General features: G+C 40.7%; 1 protein-coding gene across 11 annotated transcripts in view; it reads right to left on the bottom strand.

The window, feature by feature from the left end:
* Positions 1 to 8,469, bottom strand: part of mef2d (myocyte enhancer factor 2d) — a 60,972-nt gene extending 52,503 nt beyond the window's left edge. For 2 of the 11 annotated variants that reach the window (XM_042106011.1, XM_042106009.1), the window contains exon 1: positions 8,183 to 8,465. The gene's annotated coding sequence lies outside the window, so the exon portion shown is untranslated. Of the gene's footprint in view, positions 1 to 8,182 lie in introns of all 11 variants that reach the window. The other 9 variants (XM_042106013.1, XM_042106014.1, XM_042106015.1 and 6 more) reach the window with 9 other exon arrangements.
* Positions 8,470 to 20,084: the final 11,615 nt, after the last annotated feature.

Genomic DNA, 20,084 nt, shown 5'->3' with positions numbered 1-20,084 from the left:
CACATCTCTCACAAACAAACACAAGGAAGTGTGTCACTCTGGAAGGATGCAGAGGGGATTTTTGGGCCTGTCTCCTCCCCTCGCCACTGGAGAGCTTCCCAGCTCTCAGTCACAGCAGCTAAGAGTGGAGGGAGAACAGGCCAGCTACCCTCCTCCAACAACATGGAACCTTCACACGGAGAGAGAGTACGAGAGAGAGAGAGAGAGAGAGTACGAGAGAGAGAGAGAGAGAGAGAGAGAGAGAGAGAGAGAGAGAGAGAGAGAGAGAGAGAGAGAGAGAGGGAAAGGGGCAGAGAGATTGATGGCAGAGAAAAACAGGGGAAGATGGAGAAAGGAACAGAAAATGAAGAGGAGAGACAAAGAGAGAAGAGAGAGAGAGAGAGAGAGAGAGAGAGAGAGAGAGACAAGAGTGCGTGCAGATGGCCTGCTTCTACCAGGAGCACATCTGCACGCTCATAAAAACTCAAGCAGGTCACCCGGAGAGACACGTCAGAGAGAAACGTGAACCAGGGGACTAACACAATATGCACCATCACATTAAAGCATGCATCTCAGTGAAATGTGTGTGTGGGGGGGGGGGGGGGGGGGGTAGAGAGAGAGAATGAGAGAGAGAGAGAGAGAGAGAGAGAGAGAGAGAAATCAGATATTACCCAAAGCAATTAGGGAGAGACAGAGACAGAGACAGAGATGAGAAAGAATGAATGAGCAAATGAGTGCAAGAATGAGGAGAGAGAGAGAGAGAGAGAGAGAGAGAGAGAGAGAGAGAGAGAGAGAGAGAGAGAGAGAGCGTGAGAGTGTGTGTGAAAGAGACAGGACAGAAAAAGACAGCCATCATGGTGTGAATGAGAAAAGAAAAAAGGGCAGGTGGGATGACTGTAGACATGCAGGAATTAGCAGGACCCCAGATGGAAGCAAGACAGGGATAAGACAGCAAACCAAATAAGAGAGTGAATGTGAGAGCATGAGAGAGAGAAAGAGAGAGAATGAGAGAGAGAGCATGAGAGGTAGTGTGGTGTAGAGTTTCATCTCCAGACCCCGGCGCTTTGCTGTTTCAGCTGTGCCGGAGTGCTGGCCAGCCCCTGCTCTCACGCCACTGTAACCCCGTCCGCTCCTCCCGTCCCCCTCGCCCGGCCTGCCTCCTCTGGCCCTGCCCTCTGCCAGCTCTCCCCAGTGCCAGCAGCCCCAGTGCCATGCTGCCCATCCGCTCCTGCAGCAGCGCCCATGCCAGGGTGCCATCTGATCTAATACCAACCATATCTGGAGCCACTTTTGCTCATTGCACCGCCCTAAACCGCCCCCCACCCATATCCACACATCTCGTACGCACTTTCTATGAGAGCAAACTGCTTTTTTTTTTTTAAGAAGCACACTTCTCCACTTTCAGGTGAACCCTTCATGGCCCTCTGTGTATCCTTCCAAAACGATCAATAAATCTCGCTCTAGGCCATTAATCATAGTCCATTATAATCAGTAGTATTGCATTTTCCAGTAATTGGCTATGCATAGTTAAATTGTTATACATCATATCTACCCTTTTTAATTTCTGTTTACAAAGTCTAAAAAGCAAACAGAAATGTACTTTCATTTAAATGTTCCATAACAAACTCTTCTTCGTAAGGTCTAGTGTATTATTACACTATGATAGGGCTTATGACCTAAAAGTAGAGTGAAATGAACCGAAAATCATTAACGATAATTATTTGGATGACAATTCATCATCAACTAGAATTTCCTGGTTGTGACCAGCCCTACTCGATGACACAATGAAGAGCCAGTGGCTCATTCGTGTCCATTCAGTATGAGTGTGGATGACCACAAAAACGCAACGCTTGTCAAACAGGAACTCATTATGGGATGGAAAATATTCCCAGCAGGCCATCCCTCGCTTCTCTTTGAAATGTTGAAAGTGCATGAGAACACAAGGAGCGTGCCAAATAATGTCATTACACACAGATTGAAATCCAATGACAATTATGGTATTGATTGGTAGTGATTCATTGACCATGCAATCACAAAATTTTGTTTGACAATTACCCCCCTTCGAACCTACCTTTCTTCCTTAAGAAGGACCCACGAAAGTCACCGAACATCTTTGTCTTGCTATGCAGTCAGCGTAATAATAAAGGCATCACATTGTTCTCCATAGCAATTTGACTTCATTGATGTCTCGCGACACAAAACGTGGTATGCAAACAACCATTCTCTTGCAGAAAAAACAATTATTGCTGTGTGCGTGAGAGTATGATGCAGACAGATACATGTACACATTCTAAACACGTTTCATCCAGAGCGTTGAACCAGAGACTTTTCTCTGAGACACAGCACTCAAAAAATCCTCCATAGAAATGCATGGGGTTAGTTTGTAACCCGTTGTCTACACATATCACACCCCTTCCTCGCCAAAACGTCAACATGTGTATACATTGAGCCACTAATGTGGTGTGATGTGACTACATTGAGGCAATTATGTGCTGTGTTGTGCAATCATCGTGCCAATCATGTGTTGTGAACTCACCGCTGAAGCACGGTTGGTGTCATGAAGCCTTGCGCACGCGCATTTCTGCCGAATAGGATGCCCGATGAGTACCCAAAAAGCGTTGCTATATGGCCGCTGAGTGGAGGGACTTGCCTAAAAGGACTTTGGTTGAACCCTTGTCAGCCTTAGAACAGAGCCATATTATATTACTACCAGACATTTCTCTCCTCTAAATAGACTAGAGGTGATGCCATTTCATGCATCGTGAGAAGTTACTTAGGCTATATTGTGTCAAGGAAAGGAACTTGAGAAATGCTTATGTTGGTGGAAATGTTTTTCTACTGGAAAAAATCCATTCCATCTTAAACCTCATCTGAAACCACTCAAATATTGTAGGCTATGGAATGATGATTCAACATTGAGGATTACAAATTATGGGCATAACAAACACTACACCATAACTCAGTACCGTGAAATGTAAACACCCCCAAAACAACTTTGTCAGCCTATGATGTAATACAGTCCTTAACAAAATGTTGACCATATTAATCTTACATATATGTATGCATTTCAGTTGCATCTGACCTACATAAAGCATATTTTCTATTCAAGGCCATGTGACCATAGCACTGGCCCATGCACATGGTTGTTGGGTGGGCTTTATAGATGGAGACCATTTTACTGCTGGAACACACACATATATATATATATATATATATATATATATATATATATATATATATGATGGGTGGAGAGAGAAAAAAAACTTAATCTGGATAAAGCCTGCAGCTTCACAACGTAATACATGTTCCAGAGGAACAAAGTACTCATGGGCGGTGCAGACCTATGGTGTAATATACTCAGCTGAAGAGTTGTAGTATGGTCCTTCATCTAGCTTCTCATAATCCCACACTGGAAAACACGGATGTGCATTTTTAATTGTGCTTCTTTCTCCCACGTCTAACTCGAATTAGGTCATGAATTGCACAGATTATGCTAGAAAGAGACTACAGAGGATACAGTCAGTGTTTTCTTTTTCTTTTTTTTCTTAAAGACTGGCCTCCTTTCAGGTATATCACTGCTTTTGTATATTTGAGAAAGTACTATAATATTGTGACCTACACAGCTCTTCCTGAAGACTTAGTAATTGCTTAGTTAGCAATTAGGCCAACTGTTCTCGAAGGCAACTTTCCAAGACGGTGTGAGAGAGTATCACCAAGTCCTCGTGGTCGTGGCAGTGGGTGGGATCAGAGTGGCTGAAATAACAGTGTCATTAACTTTAAAGTTCACTTTATTGGTTCTTGATTCCAAGGTCAATAAGCATGTTAGATGTGGCGAGATAAAAAGAAGACTCTTAACTCAGCATTTTTTGCATTAAATTATAATTAAAGAAATCACCTAAATCACTCAAGGACATTGGCATCTATGGAAGTGGAAGCATTTGGATACAGGAAAAACTGCACAATATGCAAACACGCTTTGGTTCTGTCCTGTGAGAAGTTGTTGACTAAGCCATAAGTAGTTAATATCCTTATAGGACAATAAAGACTCTATACTATAATTTTGATATTTACATACAAAATAGCTCTGCACAGTTCTAGTGTGTGCTGGCAAGCCATTAAATTAGTATAGTTAGACAGTCAGGGGAGATTAAGACTTTCAGTGAGACCAATACATAATCTTGTGTGACCTATTAATCCCCATTTCTAATAACCTTTTATCACAGTGCAGGTTTAACCACAGTTCACTAAACCCCCATTTGTCATGAAATGATGATAATTTGTGTGAATATGTCACTGAGTGAGCAGCGGTCTCCAACAGATTCAGCATGAACAGCTTTAAGTGATCGAGAGAAGGCAGAGCTTTCTTTTATGGGGGCAACAGCTGCCACCACTTCAGTAAGTTGACACCGGCGGTGGCCACCAGCCCTGTGTAGTCCAGAGATTTTATTCATCTCTGGCCTAGGAAAAATGTCAGTAAATCAATTATGGATTGCAGATAGACCAGTGCCTGCTACTTCGCTCCGACTGTTGCCAGAGGTAACGGATTTATGTTTCCACAGTAGCCTACATCACCTGATTTTTTTTTTTTTTTTTTTTAACCGTTATTGGGAACATTTATTATCAAAGATTTATCAACTGGGCTTGGGGTGACGATCATTAAAGTTTTACCACTAGAATGAAAATAAACAGTTTCACACAAACATCCACTCAAGTGGAGTAAAAATATGCCAAACTCTGCAACGCTGACTTCTCATCACTTACACTCTCCTCTGAAAAGCCTGTAGAACGCAGGAGGGGCCGACAACATTGTTGCTATGCCATTGTGACAGCTGGGTCTACCTGTTCATGAGCACTTAAGACCAATTAGTTTGTTACTGCTAGGGAGTAAGGTGAAGGCACAGCAGGTGGACACAACATTTCTAGACCAGCAACGTTGAAAGGTAGGCCATCCTGAGTTTTGTCTACATATTCATAAACCTGCAGTCCATCTGGCAGCCTGTGAACAGAGCCTTATCAGAAGACACCACAGAAAATATTTCCCAATAACTGCCACTAAATGTGCTTTAACTGGCACCCCAAGTAAAATGCAAACCATGCTCTCTCGGAGGAACAAGCTGAAATCTATGTGAGCAAAAATCTATTATCACCTTGACTGAACAAAAAGCAGCACTAAAGACAACAATGCATAAAGCCCAGTCCTCTACATTCATCTTCAGTTATCTGATGATGATGTGCAAATTGCCCAAACCATGTAGGTCTTCAAGACAAACACTGAACAAGAAAAGCACTGATTTTTGTCTGTCTGTCCATGTGGGAAAAACATTTCCTCTCCTTCTTGCCTGACATGATTGAGTATGACTGCACAGAGGGGGTGGGGGGGTGCTGTTCACCTCCACTGGCCCATGGCTCCCCTCTCCTTCCAAGCCGTGTGCTGCTCCGCTCATTGTCTTAATTGATGTTTAACCCCTGGATCAGCTGATGACCGTTCAATTAAGGGCTTGCTGCAAGACAGATTAGTCCTGGGAGGCTTCTGCCCTTGCTGGGGAGTACCTGCTTGCCTGCCTCACTCACCCGTAATCCCCCACCAGCGTGGACAAGGGGAGATGGAGGCCATTTTGAATGGCATAGCAGCTTGCCTGCGATCTGCCAGTTCCACGCTCTCCATCTAACACACTGGTGGTGGTACTGCCAAGGTGGATTAGCACCTTGTTCAGGTATTTTTTTTTTCTTTCCAATTATATTTACTATCACAATAACTGTGATTTTTAGGTTATTTTGCGGGAGTTGGTGTTAAGGCCTGCGATTGAAACATTAACATCCCTGAAAAAAAATCCAACTGGGAAATGGGTGATCTAATCTCTTAGCTCTATCTTGAGCAATAGAAAATACAGAGCTACCAGACTGAAATAGCCAGAGCCTGGCTGAGAACAAATTGTCACTCTCTGCTTGCTTACATCCATATCCACATAACCACACAACCTAGGCCTATTTTCATTTTCTGGCTTGCAAACCGCCGACAACACCTACCTACCTTCCAACAAGGATGCACCCAATTAAAAAGTGAAGACGGTTAACAAAGGAAACTACAATCAGACAGCCTACAACATGCCATCCTTCCGAACCCATCTGCCAAGGATATTGAGCAAACAAATCGGATTCCAAGCCAAACCAGGAACAAATTTGTCCAAAACCCACCAACTAGCCAATATGTTGTATTTCAGACTGACGTGTATGTGAACATGTGTGATGGACAGGAGGCAGGGTCTACATCAACAGCCACAACTCAAGCAAAATGTAAACTAATCTCCTTTATAAAGTTTTGAACAGCAGAAGTTATAAAAGTAAAGTGAAAAACACCTGTATTTTACTCACAACATATGCTTGCGTCACACATGTGGCAAAGGATGGGCAATAAACAGCAAAACAGATGTTTCCCAAAAGAACAGCCAAGCCAGGATTCTTTCACACAAACTCGCGTCACATACGTACGTCACCACCCATTTGGAGGTGCAAACAATCAGATTTTTGGTTCCTTACTATGTTATCTCATCTCAATGGCAATGCAGCGTTTGTTTGCACCTCCGAAAGCATGGCGTACCCGGTTACCTCCCAAAAACGCCCTTAAACGCCCACAAATACCCGTACGGATAGGTAAATCTGAAGAATAGGTAAATCTGCACAGTAAGAGCGTGGTTTCACCCATCATCTTGATTAATATTCAACATAATTTTAACATTATACAAAAAAAGAACAAGAGTATATCGCAACATAACTGAAACCACACATGTAAAGAAAAATAAGAAATACTTGAACAGGGAGCTTGGGGCCAAAGTAAAAGAGCTACAGTTACGGACATTCTGTCTTCTCTGAGCCTGGCCATGTGTGTGAGGCTGACTGGCTTGAGAGTCAGAGGATTCAGTTTACGCCATGTAGGCTAAGTCTCTGCTGGGAATCACGACATGCACTACCTGCTGGCATGACCACAGCACCCGCCTGATAATGAGGTTGGCTTTCCACTCACAGCAGAGAAAATTAGACAGCGTGTTACTGTCACTCATGAGAGACACAATATGCTTCAAAGAATTTTCACTAGTGAGACCTTGAAATACGTAGGCAATTGGCAATAGGACAGCTCACGTGGACAAAGAAGTATATCTCCTTTAGCCTACTTTTTTATTTTTTTAATAGCAAAACACCAGAGACTGAAGTTAATTCCAAACGTGTTGGTAGGAAACATGCTGATAGTCTATGAGGGGCAATGAGCTATACTATGGAAATAATGCTGGCAAAGAATTCCAAGCCTTACACACGTAAACTTGCATAATATCACAGATTTTGTGTCAGTGTTACAAGAGTAACTTTTTACGTGGGTTTCTTCCAGGTGCCGTTAGTTAGTTCAACCGAACTTGACGTGTCAAATGTTTTGAGCACGTATAGGTTTAGGAGATGATCTACAAAGTAGCCTAGGCTTCCGTCAAACAACCTGTCAATCGCTCTGAATGCTAGAATTACAACCGGGTGATCATAACCCAAATTATTTTCCTAAATTAATAAAGGCTGATGTCTAGGCTACCCTAGACTGCAGCTATTTGCGATCTAGAGAAAGTACTGTCATATAGTTAAAATTAACATAACCTCTGAAAAATGTAATACATCCATTAAATGTAGCCTGCTGTATCGAGATGCAATCTCGATGACACTTCTTTAGACGTTAATCTTTTCGACAGCTGCCTGTCACGACTGTTGCGCACACGAATGCAATGACAACAACAATGCGTAAATTCTTCCTGCAACACTTGCACTTTTGTAAATGTATAGCCTAATTACTGGCTTACTCTTGCACATACTACTACATTTTAACGCAATCAAGCCAACTAAGTTAACATACCGTTGACACTCGCAATATAACACGAGACCTGGACCACCATATCGAATTGATGGCTGCCTGGGAGCGATAGGTTAGCTAGCTTTACTTGTCTTCCATTTCATGAGCTCATTCTCTGTCCACATCTAACAGAACGTGCAATGAGTGACATTACGAACAAGTTTGTTTTAACATTGTTGTCTCGCTTAAAATTGTAACCAGTATCATTGCTGGTTTGAGTTCAGAGCAAAATGTAAATGTCAAAGTGCAATTATGGGCTAGCCAGGCAAGCTAGCTATCTCACCAAGCTGCCGAGCTAGCTGGTAAAGAGTGACTTACCCCGGAGTACTGTTTCCACATCTGTAGGGTTAAGACGCTATTTCTAGAGGTCTAGTTAAATGTGTGCCGAGGGGAGTGAAAATAAAAACAGGCGATCTGGCATTCAAATTGTATCTGCATCAGTAGCAAAAATCCTTTCCTCTTGATGTACTAGGTAATTATTTAGGTAGCTTGTTCAGTCAAATGATACAATGTAAGCGATGTTCAATCTACCATGATTGGCATCGTTTTATGATTGACACTTGACTAGCCAATAGTAGCAGGGCATTCATCATGGCTAACCAATCAAGAGCAATGCGAGGAGATCATTACTTGTGAAAGCAAAGTTGGTAGGCGAGGGTTAAGGTGAAATAGGAAGGACTTACAGCGAGATCATACTTGAACACAGAGAGCGAAGTCAATGTATCCTTCCGCCTTTCTACATTGTATACAAGTGTAGGCAATGCATGACAGAGTTTAGGCGCTGTCAACGGGCTATTTTCCTGTCAAATCAGTAACTAGCCTACCTACCATGCTTTATAACCTACAACCGGAAATTATGACTTTAATCTTTACTGAAACATATCAACGAGAATAACATTCATATTAAATAATACTCTGATTGAGGCAATTCCCATACTCAGACGATTATGCCAATTGCAATCAAGGGTAATTCATTTTATGACGTTATAACAACTGAAAATGCTATTGAAGGTCTATCTACAATAATGTCATGACAGGCTAGGCATACAGACAAACAAATAACCTTTATATTGTCCTTGGCTTTCTTTTTGTTCTGAACTAACTACAATGCATTAATCCCATTGCATTAGTCTATAAAGCTCATTTGTAATCTCCTCAAATTGCCTGTCAAATAGGCTAAAGACAAACCATAGGGTCTACACGATTTTAGGCCTACTAAGGAGTACACCGGTATGTACAGCATAGGCTAGTAAACATTGCATTAGCCTTTATATGACTCTAAATGACGAGCTAGGCAAAACCCAGATAGTCCCCATATTTGCAGATATTACAGAACAGGAATCAGAAAAGGAGAGCACTATTCTACCACGTGGAAGAATATCATGTTTACAGTGTTGAGGGTAGTTCTACGGTGAGAAAAAATGAAAAACCGGATGACGATTCAACGGAATGGACCGATAAAGATGTAACATGAAGGCTATACTGCAAACACAAAGCGTGTAGACATATATCTCGGAATATTCTTTATTGACGTGTTTCAGTATGCGAGGCATATACTCCCTTCGTGTGAAACTGGCCTTTCTGTAAATTTAACTTACGCCATATTTTCCGTAGAGAAACATGCACGTCATTTTGTCACAGCAAGAGACTACCCGTTTGCAAGAAAGATTTTTAAAGGTACAGTAGGACTGGTGTAGGCCTACAACCCACAGACCACATCAATTAATCTGTCTGGCCTGTGCTAGTAGCAAGTGCGTGAAAAATACTATCTTGTCTTGCTACAAATAATAATTGACCCATTTATTAATCGTTTTGAGTCAGGCTATATAGCCTGTCGTTTACCTCTCCACATAGACAGTAGCCTAGGTCTAGAGGTGACTCAACTCAAAGCCCGGCTATCTTAAAAGCAAGCCTTCCATGTTTTCCTTGAATTAGTGAAATAAATTAGGGATTTTTAAAGGGGGGTAACTAAATCCACTGTTTGGCCACGTATGTACATGCTGTTTACCAATATAGGTTTAATGCAAATTCATTTAATTATGACAATTAATTAAAGAGGGAGGGGATTTTGGGGGTAATTAGGAGTAGGCTAGTGGGGAGCAGACTAGACGTACAGATAGGGAGAGGGAAAGAGAGGTAGAGGGAGGGAGGAAGAGATTACACTGTGTTTCATTCTGTAGTAAGAGGCTTATGTACTGAGGTTTTGGTGGAGGAGAATAAATGCAAACAGATGGGCACCCTGTTGCCCTCTCACACATTTGTCGGAGTCGCAATGGACAGTGCCAGTCAGCGGTCAGGGATGTGCATTCTACACAGTATGAAAATATACAGGCAAATAGATAAATAGCCATTATGCGTCTTAATGCAATTCACCTTTGCCTTTTAACATTAGGAACATATTTATTTAGATATGTTCCCCACTATTACCTTTATTGTTCAGGCATAAGGAAGCAGTTGAATACAGGCGTACACCATGTTGCACTTGTGACACAAGCTGAATAATGTCCACATGTGACTCATGGCCCCATCACTATTTTACGGAGTTACAAGGAAAAGAAAGGCTGCTAGCCTAGTTTCCATTGGGGGTAAATTTAGGAAGTGGCAAAATTACAGACTACGCCCTCTAGGGCTACTCGATTATGGCAAAAATCATTATCACGATTATAAAACATGATTACTCATCATGTTTGGAATTTGATTTTGGAACTATCATCCATTTTCAAAACTTAAATGTTTTACATGTTTAAACAGAATTTTAAATATAATCCAACATGTAAAAAGACAATGCACAAGACAACTCAAGATAAAAGAAAAGCATTGTTATGAAACTGAATGTAGCAAAATAATCCTTATATTTCGATTAAGTTGGTTTCATAAAAAGTCATAATCACGTTAATCGTTTAATTCAGTTAATTGAACAGCCAGCCTCTCACTTGGCCCTCTCAGTCGTGGTGTCTCCATTACAAAAAGGGACCCTGGCGGGATTTATAAGACTCTGGAGGTGACGTGATCATTCCACATTATTTTTTATTGTCACACAATCATTTAGCGACAGTTGCGATCGTACTTTCCTGTCCTTGCCCTTGTTGCACTTCTTCTCTAAAAATGTGCCATTGTTCAGGGTGAGGTTCGAGTTCTGCTCACGTCACATTCCGCCTTTAGTCATATCCAATCAGCACCGAGGACGTTTTGCGACCAAAAAAGTACATACCTCTAGGTACTCATTTGGCCCTGAAAAAGCCTAGAAAAAAGCTCTTTGGGGCGGGTTCTGCACCCAAACGGGTAAATTAACCAGGTAAATTTGTTAGTGGAAACGGCCCTCTTGTCATTAGAAATAAAATTGTGTGTGTGTGTCAATGTTTGGATCTGTACATTTTTCCCCTATGTTAAGGTCCAAATGAATGTGTGTGTGTGTGTGTGTTGCACCTTAAACCAGATCAGTCTTGAATACACCTTGCTCGCTTTTTTGACCTCTCCCAGGCATCCAGATCTCCTGATTCGAGAAAGTATGTACATTTATTTTCAACTAAATCTGTTGTGTTCAGAGTTGTTTTTTCCATGAGTCCAAATGTTTCCATATTATGCTGTGATTAACGTGTGTTTTAAGAAAATGCTTACCCAGAACAAAACATCTTTGGCAGTGACTTACAATTCTAACACAATCTAACGTGCATCAACATCCCTGAATTCAAATAATTTAGCTTTATATTACAGATTCCACCTAATGTCACATAGCTGATATTTCCACCACTCGGATGTTCTCAGTATTCCCCTATTCTCCTAGACCTATGAAAATGGATTAATTACATCCACAGCACATTTCTTAAGTGTTAATTTGTGTAACTTCTCACATTGAAAGCTGTAAGCCTTTTACTCACAATCCTGCCTATAGCAGTGCACACTTCCTCACATTGATTCTAACACTCGTGTCTGCCTGCACCCCCCCCCCCCCCCCCTTTCTCCATTTATCTTGTTCTGTGGAGTGTATTAGTCTAGATGAAAGGTGTGTGTGGGTGCAAATTCCCCTCACTGCAGTGACCTGCTGCTCTGCCGCACTTGGCTTCCATAGCATTCGGTCCGCTGCCTAGCAACACAAGGTATCTATGGCAACAGAGCCAACAAACCCTCCCACCTCCATCAGCTGTACCCCCACAATCAGTGCTTATGTGTGGTAATCAAGAAATGCAACAGAGTTCGCTAAATGATAGCTTTGGAAGTTAGTGAATCAAATGTTAAAGTGATTAGCATTTCAAAATTCTTACATTGTCTTGGACGCTTGGACACCAAAATATCAGACACACACACACTTACACACTGAGAGAGAAGGAGAGAGAGAGATCTTGAGTAAAGACAAATGTTGTAAACGTTAAAGCAGATGTCTAGAACCATGTTTATTTTGATCATGAAGGTCACCCTTTGTCCCTTGACCTTCCACGTCATTCTACATGTCTGTCAACTTATGAAGCTCTTGTATGTTGGACTTGCTGTGAAGTCTTGTTTGTATGTGCTATATGTTGTACCTTCTGTGTAGACTTGTTTGTGTGTGCTATATGTTTGTGGGGTCAAAGATGAATTTCCACAGCAGTGGATACCTTTCTATTCTATTCTATTCTATTCTATTCTAAAGCAAAAGTTTTGTTCAGTATGCTAAATGTATGTTGAACACAACTCCCAAGACACAGACATATTTACCATGGTAACATTTGTTGTGAAGTTTTGTTGTTGGAGAGATAGGAAATGTGAAACTTTCAAAATTGCATAATGGGTTGATGAGATGTTTTAGTATTTGGGTAAGTTTTTTAGTTTTTGGCGCCCCTTAGTGGCTGATGTCGTTCATCTGTTATTACTCTGAAATTTAAATTCTGAACTACTGCTCCTCTCTCTATAGATGGATTTTTGTCAATACAAATACTCCATTCAATACCCTTTTCCCCTTTTGTAATATGACAAACATTTAAAATATGTTTTAGATATTAGGTTTCCATTTATGTGTTAAATGAATCAGTGAAATTTGTTTTAATGTAAATATTAATCACAACTGCAGGGTGTACTTGTCTCAGGATCAAGGTAGATAAACTGTGGTACTCATTTATCGCTTGTGTGTGTTTTGATCAATAGTCTATTTATCAGCAGTAATACACAGCTGTAGGCCTACCTATATTACAGGTTGCCTTTATTTGTCTGTCTTTATTTTCTAATTTCTCTGTTTTTGCAATTGTATTGATGTTTTTAGCATTTCTTTTCTTTTTATTTTGAAGATTGACAAAAATGTCAGACATGGGCTTACCTCTCAAAATGGCCTCCCTGCGGGTTAGGCTATGTGCTATCGCTGTGAAACCACATGGTGGCGACAGAAGGTAAGGAATTGGTTTTCTCCGTCCGCTACAACGGTCATCGTCTCCCAGGGTTGTATGCTTTCCCATCCCAACAGCTTATTCCCAAAAGCTGAAAGGAATCCTGTGGAGGATAAACGTTTTCACCACGATTAACTGAAAACTGGTAAAGGATTGTTTGAGTAACATTGGCTGCTATTGGGTTTTGCTGTTTTTATCCTTTTTGCATTCAAATACTTTCTGTGCAGCCATTAAACGATGTCGTGTAGACCAAGTGGAGGATAAACGTTTTCACCACGATTAACTGAAAACTGGTAAAGGATTGTTTGAGTAACATTGGCTGCTATTGGGTTTTGATGTTTTTATCCTTTTTGCATTCAAATACTTTCTGTGCAGCCATTAAACGATGTCGTGTAGACCAAGGGGTGTTTATTTTTTTTAGTGCTCGTCAGTAATTTCTCAAGGCTTCCTCGACGCCTCTGGGCCAGCCTTACATCGTCAGCCATTTGACATTTACAATCTGATCAAACTGCGCTCGTCTGACGATATCAAACCTTGATCGTCAATAATGCGGTCGGATATAGATAGGGCCTAATATAAAATATAACAACGTGCAGACAATTAGGCCTAGGGTACATAAGAGTGAGATGTGTGTGTGTGTGTGTGAGAGAGAGAGAAAGAGAGAGAGACAGAGAAAGACAGAGACAGAGGGACAGACGGACTGCGCACCTCCTGTCAATGAAATCTGAGATAACTTGAAGCTACATGGTTAAAAGGCATTAAATATGGACAGAATTAGGCTGTAGACCTATAACACATTTTATTTGCAATTCATGGGGAATGTGAAAACAGATTACAGAGAATTCATCTGTGAGCGCGTGCGCGCGTGCGTGTGTGAGAGAGAGACTGTGTGTGTGTGCTTCCCTCCTCCTCTGAAAATTTAGCGTGTGAACAGTGGGCTTGTTACTCGCCAATGGCTTTTTCTTCTTAGGAAACCCGCCTGTGCACGGAATTTAGAACCCTCTCAGTTTTAATTTATGTGCATATTAATTGTCCGCCATTGTAATTTCCACCGTGGGATACAACATGCAAATGAACAGTGTGTGTTTATGTACAATTTCCCCTTAATCCAGTTGAATGGATGAAGAAGGAATATTAAACCAACACACTCTCGTTCTTATTTAACTTCCTAAAACCTACGTTTCCCTGTATAATAATAATAATTATTATTATAATTATTATTATTGTTATTATTATTATTATTATTATTGTTATTAATAATAATAATGATAATAACATAGGCTAAACACGAATGAACATATATTCAATTAAATGTAGATGAAACAAACAAAATATTGGTGCCAGTGTGATTGCAACAAATGACTCGGGTATTTGGTAGGCATAGGCTACATTTTAGTGTGTGCCATTTTCATTATTTGATGATGTTACGTTATGAAAGAAGATAAGGACGATGACGATGGTGGTGATGATGTGGATGAAGATGACGACTGCGACGGATTAGGGCGAGGATGAAGGTGGTGACGTAAAGTGAGATACAGATACAGGTACACTTAAAGAAAGACTGTGATGGCACTATGGTAGAACTTTACTCTATATGACCTCACACATAAAACCAAATAATTGGATAGCCAACATTAGGCTAGTCCTACTAGTATAGTTACTCTGAATATAAGCCTATTGACTTCAACATTTATGACTGGTTTCACTGTAACTGTACATTCTACGGCATAAATAGTGTTAATAAATACATATTCCACTTTAGGTGGCAGTTTATAGCGCAAACGTACCTGTTCACAACATTGCCCAATGATTTAGGCCTTGTCAAATAGGGTAGACTTGATCAATTGATTTATTATATTTTTGGAACTTTTGGAACATTTCATTTAGCCTTTCCCCTTGTTTATCATGTGGAAATAGACCCATTAGGAGAAGGCTAGCCTGCTGGTGATGAGAGCTGAACAAGCGTTCCCAAACACATGTAGTCTCCTTCCAACTCAATTGAGAAAATGCTAAATTTTAAACAATGCATTTTTATTGCAACTATTGACTTGACTATAGGTTTGACTAGAGTGTTAACACGAGTTTTGGTTTGGAAAGTTTTCGACTTGGTGGGCCTTTCCTTCCTTAATTGAAATGCAGATGCCCCTGTTCAATATCGCAGACAACAGAAATAGACAGTTATCAGAAAGATTCCTCTAATTGTAATGACAACGATTTAATACATGTTGTGAAGTTGTTTCAATCAAAAGTTCGTTGACCATTGTTTTGACTTCCGTTATGTTTTTAACATCCGTCTGCATGCTGGAAAGCACACAGACAAGAAAAAAGGCAGTTAAAGTATTTCTTATATATATATATATATATATATAATGAAAAAATATGCATAAAAATATGCAAAATAAGTGAATTGTAGAAATTGTAGAAACGGGACATACTTTCAGCACCTCGGTACGGACAGCGCTACATGGTCAACTTCAGGTAATGTATGTCCCCTGTACCTGGGCCATGTCAAATGTGTTTCCTGAAAAACAGATGGGAAGGCAACTAGTTCTCAATTTTAGAACAAAGTTACAGCATTGAACTTATCGAATGGGTTCTTGATCATTAATTATTACTCAATAGACGATCAATAAACAAAACGTTCAAACCTCAAGGCTTTTCCATAAAACCTGAATTAGCCAAATATTCTGATACCAAACCACAAAGTTGACCTCTAATAATACCCACTAAATCCTGAGGGGCTTCCGTCCCTGAGGTTTCCCACCCATGATTTTGCACATTAATATCATAATCCCATGAAAGGACATCTGCTTTTCACACCCCCCCCCCCCCCCTTTCGATCTCATCCATCGCTAAAATAAACAGGCGTGTAAACCCTTTAGATCATTCTTTGAGCTAAGCGGGAGGGAGACTGCTGGGTATAAAAAATGCAAACTCCACGCAAACGCCCCCAACCGCATGCAGTCGTGCGCAAGGGTGAACAGAAAAAAAAACATTTTAAATCCTGCGCTCTACCCTCACGTCTACAACACCTCTGTCATATAAAGGGCTTCTGATTCGTGTAGCTCAGATCAAGCCCTTATACATCCTGCTGACCCCGTGTCCCAACACAAGAGGCACATGCTGACAACTCAATCTCCTAGGTCAGCGGAACACAATGCACCAACCTCCACTATTTTACTTCTTACACTGCCACCCGCCACTGTCCCCATACAATTCTCCTTGAGCTCTCTCTCTCATAGATCCCGGTTAAAAGAAAAGGAGTGGTCGTGTTACTGCACTTCCGCCGTTAAATATCCCTTTTTCATCATTAACTTAAGGACTACAAATGAGTTCCTGGGGACATTATTAGAAACATGCAGGTGCATGGTGCGCTGTAGGGAGTCGACAAAGAAGGAAACGTTTGATTTTCGAAGTCTTGGGAACGTAGCCTAAGAGTGACAGCGACCAGGCAACATCTATCCATGCTGATTCAAAGGTTTCCTTGCATATTTGCGAAAAATATTATTGGCTTGTACAGAAAGCCTATGTTGATGTGAGGTCTTGTGTTATTGTATTAAGAATCGAACATCTACAGGTGCCCTAATAGTGAGGAAGAATCACCTGCAGATGAATAGAGTGCATTTGAACCGGCCGAAGAGGAGTATCAGATTATTGGAGGACAGTCACAATTTCACGTGACCTACACTACCGGTCAAAAGTTTGGGGTCACACGGAAATTTCCATCCCACTCCATTATAGACAGAATACCTATCTACAATAGCATTGTTTTTTTTAACCAGGGCAGCAGTTTTCAGATTGCATTATGTGCTTACATAATTGCAAAAGGGTTCTCCAATGTTTTCTCAGTAAGCCTTTTAAAATGATATCTATAAATGATTAGTAAACAGAATGTGCCTTTCGAGTGGTTGCTGATAATGGGCAATATTGCATTAAAGATCAGCCATTTCTTTCTACAACAGTCGAGAACTCTTTTGCAATTATGTAAGCACATAATGTAATCTGAAAACTGCTGTCCTTACCCCATCATGGGCAACTGCTGCTGTCCATAATGGGGATACAAAATATCAAGATATATGACTCTTTACAATTACCAACAGAGTAAACATATTTATCCCCTATAAATTACAAATAGAATCCTGAATGGCAAATGCATGCTGTCATTTATTTTTTTTGCCGTTTTGGTTCTTCAGCGCACAGCGGGACACATGTAAGAAGGACAGTTATAGTTCATTAGCAAAGGTGCGCGCTTCCAACTTGTTTTTTGCTTTTTGTTTTGATTATTCGTTTGTTATTCAATATATTTCGTTAGAATACTGTCTTAATAAACGAATGCAGAGATGAAAAAACACTCGCAGTTATTTCAAATTAGATACTGAGAAGAGTGTGTGGGGGGACTCCACGGGGAACTAAGGTATTACAGTGGCATAATTGTGAGTAACGTTCAAATACAATTGTCAGTGGAGACAACTTGTCAAGGGGTCACTTCATCGCATAAAACATAATTTCAGCGTAGATAACTTCCTTTTTATAGGTATCTACTTGTGCAATTTGACACCTGGAGCCATTCCTAGTTATAAACATAGAATGTCTTGAAATGCATGCTGTTCCAGTTGCATCCGTGAAAATAAAGAAAGGCCAAACATTAAAGTAATCGGTGGATGCTTTTGTGCTGACATGTTCACTTGTGGGGAAATCATTCCTCAAATCGTCAGGGCAGTTCATTTGATTAGGTTATATTAGGTAAACGTGTAGGCTACACCCGAAATGGTTGAGTTCAGCATGTTCATCAGGTGTATCAGATAGTTGTGTAAACAAAGGCGGTAATATGAATATAATGATGGCACCCATGCACCCTGTGCTTTCCTCCATTAATAGCAAGGCTCCCATAACCAACTGCACTTTAAATCAGTCCGTTTATATTTGCAAGTTCCAAGAACAATGTAAGTGTTTTATGAAAACAAAAAGTGCTAATAAATAATTTGCCTGATTGAATTATTAGAGTATTGTGAAGGCCTATAGTCATAGCCAATGAACAAAATCATCTGTTGATTGCCTAAATATAAATGCATTTGAGAATAAATAGATTGTCAGAATCGACCAGAATTTGAAGGTGACAGTGGCTAGTGGCGACACAGAATGCTACAGCTGAAAAAAAAAACAAGTGTCCACAAAAAGACCAAGGACCTATGGTATTGCAATACTTGTCTTGTGTTTTATTTCCAAATGTAGTCTTTCAATCTTTCCTTCATTTCGAACCATTCGGGTGTTAGGAGTCAATGCCAATCATTACGTGATTCTGATCTCCACGTGTTCATTGCGTGATTCTGATCTCCAAGTGTTCTGTTTTACCCATTCGCTTAGATGGTTTCCGCTCATTTGCATATGTAAATGAATGTTAATCAACACGATGGTGCGTGGGAGGTTTCTCGGATAGCCATTTTTGTTTATGGTTCACTCAAACCATTTATAGAGAAACCATAGCCTATATACCTCGCGTTCACAAGCATGTTGTAGCCTTCATACTACTTCATAAGTGCATTAAATCACAACCGGTAGGCCTGTGATGGTTGTGTTGTAGTCCACATTTGGACAGCTCAGGGCCAATGTATAGGCTAATGTTTTGTTTCCGTGTGGGTCACATGAATTAGTGTCCAATGAAGGCGGGCGGTTTAAGCATTAAAATGGGTAGGTTATATGGACGTGCCCTGGCTGTAAAGAAAGAGATGTTAGAGGGTTATTGACTAAATAAACAATCAAAATATGGCCTAGCCTATTAAACACAGGGGGAACTGGCACGAGGGGGAGAGGGGGGGGGGGGGGGGAGGCTCCCACGGTGTCCTGACAATATGGTCAGGTTTAGAGCGACAAAAGATTAGGTTTTAGCTGCTAAGCACGTTTCAGATTCGAAGCCAGAAAAACAAGGTCTCAGTTTAAAGGTGGTGCAAAGACACAGAGACTAAACGGAAAGGAAGAGAGCTTGATGTAAAAGACTTTAGAAAACAGTTAAAAACAGTTTAGATATCGTCCAGGATTATGTTTAAGGGAAGCGGTTGATGATTTATGAGAGGAAAATTCCATCTATTGGCCTATATAGCCTTTTTAAAAGTCACATGAAATAACGGACTGCCTCTATATACACCATCACCATTAGAAGACAAATGTTGAGTTTGCACCTTAAGGTCTGTCGTTGGCAATGGATTAGCTGAATATGGCTTACTGGCAAGGACTCCCAATGACAGACACATATTTAAGAGTAGTAGGCTGTCTTGTGTTCTTAAGGATTTACAAAACTCATCCCCACAAAAATGTACAGTACTGTTTGATTTATGATAAGCCATCTTATCACCAATAAAGGTAATTAGACCGGTGTTGGTAAGATGGGAGTGGAGTATTGGAAGTCTACCAAACTAGAACACAGGGGTACCAAAATTAAGATTTCAAGGGAAAGTATAGATAATGTTGAGGTACACTATACATATGGGCAATCTATAAATACTTCGTAGATGTTGACGGCGCTCTCCCACTGATAAAATAAAAAACAACTCGTGGGGGATAAATAATCGATCCAGTGTCTTGAGCATACCTATAGGCCCATTTTGCGCCTTTGCTACATTTGGTATGTCTGCTGCACAATAGGCGAGGTAGTGCTGATAGACCTCACTGAGAACGCAAACGTTTTTCTAATTAAATTAGCCTGCGTCCGTGCACTATGTTTTTGGGTCGCTTATATGGTCTAGTATATGCGATGGATATCACCTAGGTGCTCATTGGACATAAGCGCACGAGTACGCACCCACACGCGCACATTCTATCGAAAAGTAGAGTCTACACACACCTTCGCCATTAGCCTACTTCTGTTGTTT

The sequence above is a fragment of the Alosa sapidissima genome, chromosome 10, assembly GCF_018492685.1.
Source record: "Alosa sapidissima isolate fAloSap1 chromosome 10, fAloSap1.pri, whole genome shotgun sequence".
In the NCBI taxonomy this organism is placed as follows: Eukaryota; Metazoa; Chordata; class Actinopteri; order Clupeiformes; family Clupeidae; genus Alosa; species Alosa sapidissima.
The sequence above is the reverse complement of the archived record's forward strand: the minus strand, read 5'-3'. Positions and strand labels throughout refer to the sequence as shown.